General features: G+C 44.3%; 1 protein-coding gene across 1 annotated transcript in view; it reads left to right on the top strand.

Annotated features, from left to right (window-relative positions):
- LOC115456858 (rho guanine nucleotide exchange factor 19-like) overlaps positions 1 to 2,452 on the top strand; it is a 113,692-nt gene extending 111,240 nt beyond the window's left edge. Inside the window, exon 15 of the transcript XR_003939932.1 lies at positions 2,366 to 2,452. The gene's annotated coding sequence lies outside the window, so the exon portion shown is untranslated. The remainder of the gene's footprint in view (positions 1 to 2,365) is intronic.
- The last annotated feature ends 13,851 nt before the right edge of the window (positions 2,453 to 16,303 follow it).

Raw genomic sequence — 16,303 nt, 5'->3', positions numbered from 1 at the left:
CAAGACTTCTACGGTCTGTGCCCTGAGAATGGCAAGGACAAATCAAACTCGGGTATAAAGTATCACATACCATGTAAAATGAGTTTATCTTGTTGGGCAGACTGGATGGACCATAAGGTCTTTATCTGCCGTCATTTACTATGTTACTCTTTGGGGTTCTACATGGAATATTGCTACTAATTGGGATTCTGGAATCTTGTAACTCTTTAGGATTCCAGAATCTTCAGAACTTTTAGTACAATAACAGTGCTGGGCAGACTTCTACGGTCTGTGCCCTGATCATGACTGAATAGATAGGGATGGGCTGGAGTGTAAATTTTAAGGGGCTTTGACGTTAGCGTCAGAACTTGGTACGGGTACAGTGCTGGGCAGACTTCTACGGTCTGTGCCCTGAGAATGGCAAGGACAAATCAAACTCAGGTATACATATAAAGTATCACATACCATGTAAAACAGTTTATTTTGTTTGGCAGACTGGATAGACCGTTCAGGTCTTTATCTGCCATCATTTACTATGTTACTATGTTACTCTTTGGGGTTCTACATGGAATGTTGCTACTAATTGGGATTCCGGAATCTTGTAACTCTTTAGGATTCCAGAATCTTCAGAACTTTTAGTACAAGAGCAGTGCTGGGAAGACTTCTACGGTCTACACCCTGATCATGACTGAATAGATAGGGATGGGCTGGAGTGTAAATTTTAAGGGGCTTCGACGTTAGCTTCAGAACATTTAGTACAAGACTTCTACGGTCTGTGCCCTGAGAATGGCAAGGACAAATCAAACTCGGGTATAAGGTATCACATACCATGTAAAATGAGTTTATCTTGTTGGGCAGACTGGATGGACCATAAGGTCTTTATCTGCCGTCATTTACTATGCTACTACTAATCATTTCTATAGTGCTACTAGATGTGTGCAACGCTGTACATGTTATATGCAGATACTTTCTCTGTCCCTTGAGGGCTCACAATCTAAGTTTTTTATACTTGAGGCAATGGAGGGTTAAGTGACTTGCCCAAGGTCACAAGTGGGAATCAAAGCCAGGTTGCCAGGATCAAAGCCTGCTGCACTGACCATTAGCCCACTCCTCCTCCATACACCTGTAGACACTCCACCTTTTCTAGCAGATTTTTGTCTGCAGTGGGATATTTTCTTTTCCCCTTTTGTATTTTTTTTGCTTCCCCTGAGAATAAGGCTGCAAAGTGGATTCAGGTTCACGGACCAGGGGCGCAGCCAGACAACAGATTTTGGGTGGGCCCAGGCAAGAATTGGGTGGGCACCAAGTGTTCTCCCCCCCCCCCCCCCCAAAAAAAAAATCTCAGCTGGTGGGAAAACGCTTCTTTCTGCCTTGACAGCAGGAATGCACTGAAAACTGCGCATGCACAGGTGCAGGTGTCGTGGAGAGTAGCGCTTTTGTTACCATCAGGGGGAAATCTTCAGCTGGCGGAGCTTAGGATTCCCACCAGTTACCACTAACCATGTGCTACTGTTGGGTGGGCCTGAGCCATAAATGGGTGGGCCCTGGCCCACCCAAGCCCACCTGTGGCTACGCCACTGTCACGGACAGGGTTAATCCAATCTAAAACCGAGTGTGCACAGGACGTGAGGGGAAGCCGGGCAAGCAATGCGCATAGAAAGGCTTCAGCCCCCGCCAGCCAAGGTATGTGGGGTTGCGGCAGGAAGGCGGGCCAAACTGTGCCCCCCACTGACTTTGGGCTCCGGACCCCCCCACACATTGAGGTCTGGCTATGCCCCCTGCTTTATTTGTCTTAATTTGTTCTATTTTTATCTGTAAAGCTGCAGATCGTAACCGAGGTGTCCTGTTTCTCTTAAAGGATTGAGATAATGACAAATGTTTGTTTACTGTGTAGAGTAACAAAGTAACTTTGGCGGAAAACCTTAGTCCAAGTGGCTGATCCTGTCACTTCTCGAAGCCTGTAACCTTCAGCTAACCACAGTGACAGCTTAGGAACTGTAATTTGCCTACTTTGGGCCCAAAACTCTGGTTAATATTGCATACTTTCCAGGTCTGAAAATCAGACTGGGAGCCCCAGTGGGTACAAGTCAGAAGCAATGATTTCAAAACAAGGAAAAGCAGGGGATCACGTTTTATATGACTTTAATGGTTTTGACAGTTTTGGATTAGATACATAAGTTTCATGGGAAGACATTACACTGGTTTCTGGCTTTTATACAGATATACCTATCCGGAAAGTTTGGTCGCTGTAGGCAGTTATTATGGTTCAGGAGAGGTTTGGCAAATGCTCAAGGCCTCCAGTTATTCTGTTGAACCGACACGTTCACGTGTCTGTTTTGAATATTGAGGCTTCTGTTTGCTAAAAACTGGGTATTTTGTTTTCCAGGTTCTTTCCAACATATCGAGGACAACTTTCACACACTTTGGACTGTGACAAAATCTACAGGTATTTCTTCTTATCCGGGGACTTTGACATGGCTAGAAAATTCCTTGTGTAATGGATAAAATTCTTTCATTTATTTGTGACATGTTTTGACATTTTTTTATACAATTAAAAAAAAAAATTATCCCTGTGAACATTTGTACTTACTTTTTGTGTGAGAAGATATTCTATGGAAAATAACATGGCGCCATGAAAATACAATTGAGGTATGTTAACTTTCTGATCCTACCCAAATACACCCAGAGAAACGCCTGCCAAAATTTATTGTGGTAGAAAGTGAGGGCAGGGTCAGGTAGAAGATGTAAGAACATAAGTGTTGCCATACTGGGAAAGACCGAAGGTCCATCAAGCCCTGTTTCCAACAGTGGCCAGTTCAGGTCACAAGTACCTGGCAAGATCCCAGAACAGTAAAACAGATTTTGTGTTGCCTAAGTCCAGCTTAATAATGGCTTATAGATTTTTCTTTTAGGAAATTAGCCAAACCTTTTTTTAAACCCTGCTAAGCTAACTGCTTTTACCACATTCTCTGGCAATGAATTCCAGAGTTTAATTACACATTGAGTGAAGAAATATTTTTTCCAGTTTGTTTTAAATTTACTACTTAGTGGTTTTATTGCATGCTCCCTAGTCTTAGTATTTTTGGAAAGAGTAAAAATGCGATTCATATCTACCTGTTCCATTCCACTCAGTATTTTATAGACCTCATCATATCTCCCCTAAGCCGTCTTTTCTCCAAACTGAAGAGCCCTAGCCACTTTAGCCTTTCCTCATAGGGAAGTCATCCCATCCCCTTTTATCATTTTCGTTGCCCTTCTCTGTATCTTTTCTAATTCCACTATATCTTTTTTGTGATGCGGTGACCAGAATTGAACACAATATTTGAGGTGTGGTCGCACCATGGAGTGATACAAAGGCATTAAAAAAACATCCTCATTTTGTTTTCCATTCCTTTCCTAATAATACGTAACATTCTATTTGCTTTCTTAGCCGCCGCCGCCCATTGAACGGAGGGTTTCAAAGTATCATCAACGATGACGCCTAGATCCCTTTCCTGGTTGGTGACTCCTAATGTGGAACCTTGCATTACATAGCTATAATTCGTGTTCCTCTTTCCCACATGCATCACTTTGAACTTGATCACATTATACGTCATCAGTGCCACTGAGAGACTAGGCTGGGCCCAGGGCAAGGCCGCCCGCCTCCGCCCCCCATGCCCCTGTCGCTCCCCCTGCTGCTGCCAACCCCCCCGTCGCTGCCCCGCCACTGCAGTCCCCAGTCTCACTTGCCTGCCTCCACAGCTCCAGGCCCCTTGCATTCAAAGTGGTAATCACAGATCGCCTCTCTTTGGGCCTTCCCTCCCTGTGTCCCACCCTCGTCAGATGTAACTTCCGGTTTTCGTGAGGGTGGGACACAGGGAGGGAAGGCCCGAAGGGAGGCGATCTGTGACTGCCGCTTCGAATGCAGGTGGCCGGGTGGCCCAGAGCCGAGGAGGCAGGCAGTTGAGACCAGGGACTGCAACGCCGGCAGCCTGACCCCGGCGCCGGGTCCCCCTTAGAGGCCCGGGCCCGTGGAATTTTGTCCCCCCTGCCCCCCCCTCTCGGCGGCCCTGAACGTCATCTGCCATTTAGATGCCTAGTCTCCCAGTCTCGTAAGGTCCGCTTGTAAATTTTCACAATCCTCTCGTGATTTAACAACTTTGAATAACTTTGTGTCATCAGCAAATTTAATTCCTTCACTATTTACTCCCATCTCTAGGTCATTTATAAATATGTTAAAAAGCAGCGGTCCCAGCACAGAGCCCTGGGGAACCCCACTAACTACAGACATTCAAATATTTGAAAGGTATTAATCTACAAACAAACCTTTTCCAGAGATGGGAAGGAGGTTGAACTAGAAGATATGAATTGAGGTTGCAGGGGGGCCGACTCAGGAATAATGTTAGGAAGTACTTTTTCATGAAGAGGGTGGTAGATACCAAGAACGCCTTCCCGTGGGAGGTGGTGGAGATGAAAACGGTAGTGGAATTAAAAAATTTCGTGGGATAAACACAAATGAATCCTGTTTACAAGGAGTGGGATCCAAAGAAGCTTAGCAGTGATTAGGTGGCAACACCAGTAATTGGGAATCAAGGGGCGTAGCCAGACACCCAATTTTGGGTGGGCCTGGGCCTAAGATGGTCTCTCTCTCTCTCTGCCATATGGTCTCTCAAACATCCTCCCCTCCCGTGCATACCTTTTAAATAGCAGATTTTCATCGACAGCGAGCAGTAACTAATACACACTGCTCATGTTGGCCCCACAGCCATCCCTCTGATGAAACTTCCTGTTTTTGCATATGTGGGAATACATCGGAGGGAAGGCTGTGGGGCCGGTGCGAGCAGTATATATCAGTCGTCGCTCACTGCAGGCGAAGATCTGCTATTTACAAGTTATGCAGGAGGGACAGTTGTTGGGAGTTTTTGGCTGGTGGGGCTTGGGGATCCCTGCCAACCACATCATAGGTGTGCTGTTACTGGGTGGGCCTGAGCCCAACGTGGGTGAGCCTGGGCCCACCCAGGCCCACCCTTGGCTACACCACTGGCTGGAAACTTATTTCTATGGGCTGTGCCCTCATGGTGGCTGGACAGATTTAGCTTCAGTAGTTGGAGAACAAGGCCAATGCTGAGCAGACTTCTACTGTCCTGTCCTGAAAATGGCAAGGACAAATCAAGGTCAAGTATCCATTTGTAGTATCACATCATACCTTAGGCTATGAGTTTATCTTGTTGGGCAGACTGGATGGACCATGCAGGTCTTTATCTGCTGCTGTCAACTACTATGTTACCCTTCTTCGTTGGGAATACTGACCATTTAACCCTACTCATTGTTTTCTATCTTTTAACCAGTTCTTAATCCACAATAAGACATTACCTCCTGTCCCATGACTTTCTAATTTCCTCTGGAGTCTTTCATCAGGTACTTTGTCAAATGCTTTTTGAAAATCCAGATACACAATATCGACTGACTCACCTTTACCCACATGTTTGTTCACCCCTTCAAAGAAATGTAATAGATGTATTTGTGGAAGTTACTATTTACTCAGCTAAAAGGCTTTGAACACTCTCCTGCCCAGGGCGCGCTTAAGCTAGGACAGCTCAGAGTCCAATAGAGCAAACGGTGGCGGAGGAAACCCAAGGAATTAGCTATGTGAACGGGGCCAGTTCTAAAGACATGTATTGAGTTACCAGGGGTGCTGGCCTGTTGGATGGCAGGTGGTAGAGTGAAAGCGAAGAGGTAAAGGGTGCCCCACTTTGCAAGCTGTGCAGAGCTGAGACCGGGACTCAGCAAGTAAACAGGCTAAAGCTGAGGCAGAGAGGTGCAGGGGTATGGTTGACCTCTCCCCCCCCCCAAGAAATAGCCTGATGGTCCAGTGGGCCCACCGCCCCCCCCCCCCCCACTGAACAGTGTCCCAGGTAGTCTAGTGAAATCCCACAGCCCAGACCCCTCCTCATACCTTTAGTTGGGGGCAGGAGAACATCTACTGTCTCCTGTCTCTGGGACCACCCTTGTCCAAATGGAGGCACCCAGCACCTGCTCTGTGCATCCTGGGATGCAATGGGAGGGGCCCAAGTACCATATAAGGACTAGTTTCTAGTCCGTAGGGCAGGGGTTTTCCGTGCGCCGTTTCTCTGTGCATTGCCCTCGAAGTAACGTTTCATTTAGACTGGCTAAAACCAGTCTAAATGAAACGTTGCAAGCTCGGTTTGCTTTGAGCATTGGGCCCTGGCAGAGGCACAGCCAGACCGCGGCGGGTCCAGAGCCCAAGGTGGGGGGGGGGGGCACAGTTTAGGACACCTCCCCCAGCCACCAACCCCCCCCCCCCCCGCCACTTTGGACCCCCCTCCCACCGTCTCCGCCGACCCTCCCCCATCACTGCTGCTGCCAGGTACCTTTGCTGGCGGGGTCCCCAAGCCCTGCCAGCCGAAGTCGTCTTCAGCGCCGGTCGACTCCGGCGCCTTCGCTGTTGATCTGTTTCTGACTTCTGACGTCCTCCATGCACGTCCTGTATGTAGCCCCGTGCAGGACGTGCACGCAGGACGTCAGGAGTCAGAAACAGATCATCAGCGAAAGCACCGGAGTCGACCGGCGCTGAAGAAGACTTCGACTGGCAGGGGTTGGGGACCCCCGCTAGCAAAGGTACCTGGCGGAGACGGGGGAGGGTCGGCGGCAGGAGGGGGGTCCAAAGTAGAGGGGGCCAGGGCTTAATCTGTGGGGGCCCATGTCCCCGTGGCCCCACCTAGCTACGCCCCTGCCTGAGAGTCAATGATTATTCCTCTTACACACAATGCACACATCTTTTTGATAAAATCTATGGAAAGAACCAAAACACCTAAAGCTCACACTCACTGCTCATTAATACATCAACAAATCCACTTATAACCCTCAACCCCTAATCTCACCACACTCATACCTCTACTCACAGAAAACGCCCTTAATTTCCTGTTGTTCCCTTCCAATGTCCCAATCTTCTTTTCAATTGATTTATTCCTTATTGATTTTGATTTTGCCACGTTTAATTCCTCAATGTAATCCATAACCTGAATTGTAACATATTGTATTTCCACCAATCATAATGTATTGTAAGCCACACTGAGCCCGCAAAAAGGTGGGAAAATGTGGGATACATATGCAAAAAATAATAAAATAATAATGCTCTGAGACCTTGTCTTTAATCTTTCAATTTTTCTAATACAGCGATACAGTGCTTAATGGGAATTCATAACTGCCAGATACATTTCTATGGCAGCATATCTGGCATCACCAGTTTCCTTAAATAAAATTCACTTCCATTTATATAACACCTCTAATTCAAATAGGGTTGCAACAACACACACACTCATTTGAAGTATGGAGTGGAGGCCAGGACAGCTCTGTCAGCACCAGGATGGCGTGGGAACCCCAACGTGTAACACTGAACAAGTTGAAAGGACGTAGAATCTTATCATTGTTACCTAATTACACTTTAATAAACTGAGACAGAGGAAGGTTAAATAACTTTCTCAGGTCAGGAAGACTGAGCCAGTACAAGGGGATTAGGCACCCTAGGGAAACCTCTAACGCTTTCCCTGCCCAACATCTCCTCTTTAAAGGTCAAAGGGTAATGGGATTTCATGTACTGCTTTTCTGTGGTACTATCAAAGTGGTTTACATATATTATATACAGATACTTGTGGATGTATGAGGATAAAGGTGAGCCGGTTGATGTAGTGGATCTGGATTTTCAGAAAGCTTTTGACAAAATTCCTTATGAGAGACTCCTGAGGAAATTTTAAAAAATAATGGAACAGGAGGCAATGTTCTGTTGTGGATTAGGAATTGGTTATTGGACAGAAAACAGAGGGTAGGGTTCAATGGCAATTTTTCATAATGGAGGACGGTGAATAGTGGAGTTCTGCAAGGGTCTGTACTGGGACCGGTGCTATTTAACATATTTATAAATGAAATGGAAATCGTAACGACGAAAGAGGTGATTAAATTCGCAGGTGACAAAAAACTATTCAAGGTTGTTAAAACACATGCAGACTGTGAAAAATTGCAGGAAGAGCTTAGGAAATTGGAAGACTGGGCATCCAAATGGCAGATGAAATTGTATATGTACAAATGCAAAGTGATGCACGTTGGAAAGATTAATCCGAATCATAGTTACCTGATGCTAGAGTCCACCTTGGGGGTCAGCACCCAAGATCCAGGGGTCATGGTAGACAATGCGCTGGAATCTTCTGCCCAGTGTGCGGTGGCGGCCAAAAAAGCAAACAGGATGCTAGGAATTATTAGGAAAAGGATGGTGAATAAGGCCAAGAATACTATAAGGCCTCTGTATCACTCCATGGTGCGACCTCACCTGAGTATTGTGTTCAATTCTGGTGGCCGTATCTCAAAAAAGATATAGAGGAATTAGAAAAGTTTCAAAGAACAGTGACCAAAATGATAAAGGGGACGGAATTCCTCTCATGAGGAAAGGCTAAAGAGGTTAGGGTTCTTCAGCTTGGAAAAGAGACGGATGAGGGGGGATGGGGATATCATTGAGGTCTACAAAATCCTGAGCAGTGTAGAACGGGTAGAATAGAATTGATTTTTTTTTACTCTTTTAAAAAGTACAAAGACTAAGGGACACTTAATGAAGTTACATGCAAATACTTTTAAAACATATTGGAGGAAATATTTTTCACTCAAAGAATAGTTACGCTGTGGAACTTGCTGCTGGAGGATGTGGTAACAGTGGTTAGCATATGTGGATTTAAAAAGGGTTTGGATAATTTCCTGGAGGAAAAGTCCATAGTCAGTTATTGAGATGGACATGGGGAAGCCACTGCTTGCCCTGGGATTGGTAACCGCCTTCACCACGTTCTCCGGCAACGAATTCCAGAGTTTAATTACGCGTTGGGTGAAGACAAATTTTCTCCGATTTGTTTTAAATTTACTACACTGTAGTTTCATCGCATGCCCCCTAGTCCTAGTATTTTTGGAAAGCGTGAACAGACGCTTCACATCCACCTGTTCCACTCCACTCATTATTTTATATACCTCTATCATGTCTCCCCTCAGCCGTCTCTTCTCCAAGCTGAAAAGCCCTAGCCTCCTTAGTCTTTCTTCATAGGGAAGTCGTCCCATCCCCGCTATCATTAGTTGATATCTCAGCGCCTAAAACTATGCGTCTCCATTTACATCAATGAAAATGTGGCGTAAATCCCCACGTGTAGATTTGCACGCACTGGACCATATTCTATAACCACCCGTGTGTACATTTGGGAGTGCCCACAATAATGTAAAACATCAAATCTATCAAGATAACTCAATTGAATGGTAATTAGACCTTCCATGAGTTTGGAATTGAGGCCAATGGTCTATAATTGTTCACAATCGCCCATGAAAATTACTCTTAATCCCATATTGAAAAATAAGAAGGAGTCACGGGCGATTGTGAACAATTACAGACCATTGGCCTTAATTCCAAACTCAAGATATTTGATTGGATGACCACTTCTCTTCCATGTGGTCATCCAATCAAATATCTTGAGTCTAAAATGAAGAAGGGCAGATCTTATAAAACCAGTAGGGCAATCATCGAGTTGGCCATTAATTAGATGATTGATCTCGGGCCACTGAACAGGTTGAAAATGATACCAAATCATATCTGATGAAGCTGCATCTTTGTCACGGATGTAAAATTGCAGTGGCTGCTCATCAGTACAGCCTACGAACTGCTACCTAAGCTTGGAGATCTTATCTTTAATGTGCCAATTGAGTAGCGGTAGCTGGAGAATCCCAAGATGTAGCGATTACTTCATATGTCAAGTAAACTATTTACCACAGTAAAGAGACGTTCTGTATTTAAGACGTCATTGCTTATTAACTTTTGAAAAATAGGTCTTTTCAGCTTGACTTATACTCTTCATACTCTTATTGCACGTCTCCATTGTAATTTATCATCTGTTTTATCTTTTTTTTTCAAAATTCTTTCCAATTTTTCTACACGATCCCTTCAAATTGCCCTCTCACATACCAGTTTGTTCTGCAGAGACACAAACCAATCAATTCTGTCTACTGTTCACTGCCTGCAGCTTTTTCTTCCAAAACCAGGGCCTGTCTGTGCCAAACAAAGCTCAAGTAAGGTCCCAGACTTGCTGTTATAAACCAGCCCTGGGAGACCTTGGCTAGTTTATGGAGGAGAAAAACTGCTCATTGTGAGAGTGCAGATGCCACCTACCACCAGCAGAGGCGCTGTTAACCAAAATCAGGGGAGAACTGAGAGAGCAAGAAAAGGGGAGGAGCATAGTACAAGAAATGGGGTGTTGAAAATTAGAACAAGAACTGGCTTGATTATTTGGATCGAAAGGCATTCGTTGTTGTAGGGAAGGGAACATTGGGGCACATTAGTGATGGGATATTTAGACAGTGATTATGTTTAATAAGCAGTTGGCAACATTGTTTTGTTTCTCTAATTGTGGACTTGAGATTGGTTTGGGGAAAATATGTTCTTATTAAATATGTAAGATGTTGATTTTATATATTGTATAATGAAACCGAACAAACTTTTCTGTACAAGTATATACTTGAACGTTATTCAAAACGGATAAATTAAAAAAATAAGCCAATATAGCGCATATTTTACTGGAGCCGATATAGTATCAACTCTGGCAAATGTAGGGCTTAGTGACACTGACTAATGGTTACTGCCATTTTGCTTAGTCCTGCGATGTTTGTTCTCTTCATAATTTGCACAGTTTTGTTTTTATTCCTTACTGTTGAATACTCACAATTACTGACTTACGATAGACCTGGAAAAGAAAATTTCGGAGGTGGATTTGTGCATCCATTACGATGCAAACAATGGTTCTCTGACATGCTATATATTTTTTTTTACTAAATGCCTTCATTTAGTTTAGGGGACGGGGTGGGGAGAGATTTCGTTAGGGGTTGGATTTGTTTTGAAAGTTTAAACTTGAATCACTATATTGTGTGTTTGCTTGTCTATTGAATTCTTCAATAAAAAGGTTTAACATAGAACACAAATTCCCTATTATTGGGTCAGACCAAAGGTCCAGCTGACCCAGTATCCTGTTTCCAGTAGAGGCCAGTCCAGGTCACAAGACCTGCCTCTGTTTGTCTATCTGGAATGAGAAGGTCCCAAAGGGAAATATAACCCAGCTGACTTGCCTAGACCAGCGATATAAGGTCTCAGGGAAGAGACAGCAAGATAAGCCAATATAGAGTGATGGGGAGCACCTTCAGAAATAACAGGGGGGGGGGGAGGTATTTATCCTGTCCTTAACTACTCCGCCCATTACTTTTAAAGGGCTGTGCAAATCAGACCCAGTTTTAAATTTAGCTCTGTATTTTACTGGTAACCAGTGAAGCTTTGCAGAAAGGATGTCATGTTTAGCTCAGATACATAACAGCTAAGGCCAAAAAGGAGGAGCCTTGAAGTCCAGCAGGTGGTCAAGCTTGTGTGGGGCAGAGTTGGGAGAGGCTGGTGGTAAGGATGAGGAAAGATGAGGACAACAGTGCATGAAGAGGGGGGCAAATGGTCCTTAATGACTTTATCTACAGGTCTGTTCTAAAGAACACACCAAAGCCAGTCACTATGGCCCTTCCACTCATGTGTTTAAGGGAACTGTGGGATTGCAGAAATGTTCTCCAAGTATTCATTTATGAAAACTGAGACACTGATTAGCTCTGCTAATCAGGATCCAGAGATTATCTCAGAAAAGGACCCAGCTCAGCCAGAATATCTGCAAATAATCCAGTTATTCTTTTGGAAAGAGAATTACGAGAAGAAGAAGACAGGAGGTTACCTCTTATTTCTCTTGAGCTCAACTCTGGCATTTCCAGGCATTTCTGAAACCAGACCCAGAGACGTCCTGGGAAGTTCCCAGGTTCTAGGGGGTTTCAGCACTTGATACTTCCTGTCGGTCCTGCCTTCCTGCCTTCCCCTTTTCCCTGCACCTAGGATGAGATATGTACAGGTGCATCACCTGGGGGTTGTCATCATTTTATCCTTCATTATTCTCTTTTTAGTTTTCTAATCATGCCATTATTCATGCGCATTGTTCACCACGTATATCATTATTGAAGTGACATGGTTAATTGTTATTTCCAGGATGGTAATTATTGTTATTGTTCTGATTGTGTATTGGCTAATTCAGCCACTGTTTTCTCATTTTAAAATTCCATAAAAATCGATTTAACTTAAAAAAAAAAATCCAGGACTGGCCTATAATCTCCGTCCTGACTTGAGTGGAGGAGTAGCCTAGTGGTGAACTGGGTTCGATTCCCACTACAGCACCTTGTGACTCTGGATAAGTCACATAACCCTCTCATTCCAGGTACAAATAAATAGCTGAATATACTATGTAAACCGCTTTGAATGTAGTTGCAAAAAAAAATACAGAAAGGCAGTATATCAAGTCCCAGTTCCCTTTCCCTATCTGAGATTCTACAGGGAATGTTGCTACTATTTGAGATTCTGTTGCTACTATTGGAGATTCTAGATGGAATGTTGCTACTATTGGAGATTCTACATGGAATGTTGCTATTCCACTAGCAACATTCCATGTAGAAGGCTGCGCAGGCTTCTGTTTCTGTGAGTCTGACGTCCTGCACGTATGTGCAGGACGTCAGACTCACATAAGCAGAAGCCTGTGCGGCCACATTGGTGATCTGCAAGGGCAGGCTTCTACATGGAATGTTGCTAGTGGAGGAGTAGCCTAGTGGTTAGTGCAGCAGACCTTGATCCTGGGGAACTGGGTTCAATTCCCACTGCAGCTCCTTGTGACTCTGGGTAAGTCACTTAACCCTCCATCACCCCAGGTACAAATAAGTGGTATATACCATGTAAACCGCTTTGAATGTAGTTGCAAAAAAAAAAAAAAGGCAGTATATTAACCCATTCCCTTTTCCTAATTCTGAAAAGGTGATTAATGCCATGGTGGGTGGGTCATTTGGAACCGATTTGCCACTCTCCTTGTAAAATGATAAACAAAGTGGTCCTGGATAGAGGAAAATCACCTCTGGGAAGTGAAAGGTTTTCTCCTCCCGTTGCATGGTTCAGAATGTTCTTTAAGAAAAGCGAGTCCACACCTTCAAGCTTGCTAGGAACTGCTGATCTGGATGGCATTTGAAGGATAGTGTGGTCTGCAGACCACTGGCCCTTTCTGATGACCAGTGACAATCAGAACGTCACGGTTGGTTATTAACAAAGAGGTCATTAAAATCTTTCGAGAAACAGTTACCCCCCCCCCCCCATCAAGGATGACACCACTCTCCTTCCAACTTAGTTGGGTTCACTAAGCAAATAGAGCTTCTAATTTTTTATTTTTTTGTCTGAGAAGAAGCAAGAATGTTATGTCATTTGAATAATATTGAATGCTATACCATCCATAATCATTGAGGCAAATGATGGTGGGTTGTGTAAGTTGGAAGGACCTGCCCTAACCTTCTTCCCATCTCCCTGGATAAGCAGCAGCCCTGGCACCACTGACAAAGGTGGGGCCAGGGACTCCCATGAAATTCCACAGCTACAGTTACCATTGTTTTTAGGGGCAACAAGACTTCCAAAGAACCCACTTCAAAGGCTCTCCAGCATCCATGAAATCTGATTCCCCACAGGCAGGAAGTGAGGGCTGCCATGTTGCACTTAGAAGAAACCACAGACTGACAGAATGCAGACGATTACAGACAGGACTCTTCCTACAGGAAGCCCAAGGCTGCTCTTTAAAAGACTGTGTTATCCCAGGAGATCAACCAGGAGTTAGGAAACAACTGATGAACCCACCTGGAAGAGAAAAGAAAAAGGAGCCTCAGCTAGGGCTCAGGGCTGTGACTGCAAATACAACAGATCAGGCAGTATGTCTGGATATTTGGTAACAAAGTGTAACAGGTTATTTCCTCAGATTTACTGTTGACATTATTTTTAGACCAATATTGTTTTGGGTCTTTTTTTTTCTCTGTCCCCTCACTACACAGGTTACAATGCCTTGTAGAAGGGGTGTATTCACAGATGTCAACTCACCCAGTTCTAGACTGGAGATTTTGGGACAGTCCTGGATTTCTGACCACCCTATCGTGGTGCATTATGGGACTTGCAGAACTGATTTCAATGGACAAGATCAGGCACTACAACTCCCACATTGCTTTGGGGTTTAAGTTCAAAATCATACTGGTCAAAAAGTCTTCAGCCTGGAACTGGGTAATTTGGCAACTCAGTTGTGTGAATTGAGAAGGGGGGGGGGAGGTTTGGACACACTCACAGACTCTCTGCATAGACTGGGGGAGGGGATCTGTTTCTTCTCCTATCTTCCTTCCCTTCTCCCACCTAACATGCAATGGAGTCAGTTCATTTCAAGCACCAGGACTTGTTATTTTTATTATTGTTTCAGCTTTCAAGTGGTGCTCTATCCCACAATACATAAAGATACATTTCCAAAAAGCCAAGAAATAGGCAGAAGTGATTTAGGTCTTATTTCTAGCTCACCTTTCTTTTTAGTTCCCCCCTCCTCAATAACTTATACCTTTGTTTTCCTCTCAATACAAATTTGGATGATGTATGAGGAGAGGGCAGGAGGATTTTGACTAGGGTGTATTGTGAATGCTGATTTTCAAATGAAGGATATCGACTACTGCTACTTATCATTTCTAAAGCGCTACTAGACATACGCAGCGCTATACACTTGAACATGAAGAGACAGTCCCTGCTCGACAGAGCTTACAATCTAATTAGGACAGACAACCAGGACAAATAAGAGATAAGGGAATTACTAAGGTGGGAATGATAAAATACAGGTACAAGTTCATGTAGCTTCTGTATCCAGCACTCTTTCTTTCCAGGGATCAGTTCTTCACCTGTGTCCTTCTGCTGAGACTCAGCTCCCTATTAGGCAGGGGAGGTGTTTCCAAAAACACAGGCCTAAAATAAAACCTCAAAGGGGAAAAGGTGGATTTTAACTACCAACTGACTGATCAGTTTGTTTGGTTTCAAACAGAAGATTCCTCATTATTATTTATTTTTTATTTATTGCATTTGTACCCCACATTTCCCCACCTCTTTGCAGGCTCAATGTGGCTTACAATACATCATGAATGATGGAAATGTATAGGAGAATATACATTTAGTATAACAAACATAAGGATCTTGGGTACTATGATAGTGATGAAACATGATAGTAGCGTAACAAGCAAATGTTGTAAGCCAATTCTGGATATATGTGTAGGAGTTCACATTTGTTGATCTTTGTGGAATGCCTTGTTAAAGAGATGGGTCTTCAGTAGTTTGTGGAAGTTAGTTAATTCGTAGATCGTTTTCAAGCTGCGTGGCAGCTCGTTCCAGAATTGTGTGCTCAAGTAGGAAAAGGTTGACGCATGCGTTAGTTTGTATTTTAGACCTTAACAGTTGGGGAAGTGAAGATTAAGGAATGTGCGTGATGATTTTTTTAGCATTCCTGGGTGGTAAGTCTATGAGGTCTGACTTACATGCTGGGGCATCTCCGTGAATGATTTTGAGGCATATTTTCAAAGCACTTTGGGAGGCTAAGTTCCATAGGTTTCTATGGAACTTTGGGAGGCTAAGTGCTTTGAAAATAAGCCCATTTGTGAACTAGGGTACATATTTTGAACGTGATGCGTTCTTTGAGTGGGAGCCAGTGTAGCTTTTCTCGTAGGGGTTTCGCACTTTCATATTTTGTTTTACCGAATATGAGTCTAGCTGCTGTGTCCTGAGCTGTCTGAAGTTTCTTGATTATTTGCAGTAGTCTAGATGACTGAGTACCATTGATTGTACCAGGTTGCAGAAGACGGTCCTTCCACACTTTGGCCAGGACTCGGTGATTGAATCACGAGATATTAACACCTCCCCTTCCCTCCCTCCATGTGCTCAGTCTGAGCCCAAAAAGAACCTTCTCAGCTCAGGCTCCGACCTTTGGTACCAGAACAGAACCGCTGCTTTTAACAGAGGATATGAGACTAGTCACAGTGGCGTAGCCACAGGTGGGCCTGGGCCCATCCACTTAGGGCTCAGGCCCACCCAACAGCAGCACATATTTAGTGCTAGCTAGTGGGGATCCCAAGCTCCGCCAGCTGAAGACCCTCCCCCTGATGGTGCTGAAAACACTGCTCACTTCAGCAGTCTAAGCTTCCTAAGCTGCTGATACTGGCCTCATTACATGGGGGGGGGGGGGGGGGGGAGGAGAACACTTGGTGCCCACCCACTTCTTGACTAGGCCCACCCAAAATCTGCTGTCTGCCCCTGCTAGTCACCCCTTTCTCTGATGTTACTATTCTAGTTAATCCTTTGATATTACCTTTCAAACTCCCCCTACAGGATAACTTATTTATTTGGATTTTGCTC

The sequence above is a fragment of the Microcaecilia unicolor genome, chromosome 13, assembly GCF_901765095.1.
Source record: "Microcaecilia unicolor chromosome 13, aMicUni1.1, whole genome shotgun sequence".
Taxonomy (NCBI): domain Eukaryota; kingdom Metazoa; phylum Chordata; class Amphibia; order Gymnophiona; family Siphonopidae; genus Microcaecilia; species Microcaecilia unicolor.
The sequence above is the reverse complement of the archived record's forward strand: the minus strand, read 5'-3'. Positions and strand labels throughout refer to the sequence as shown.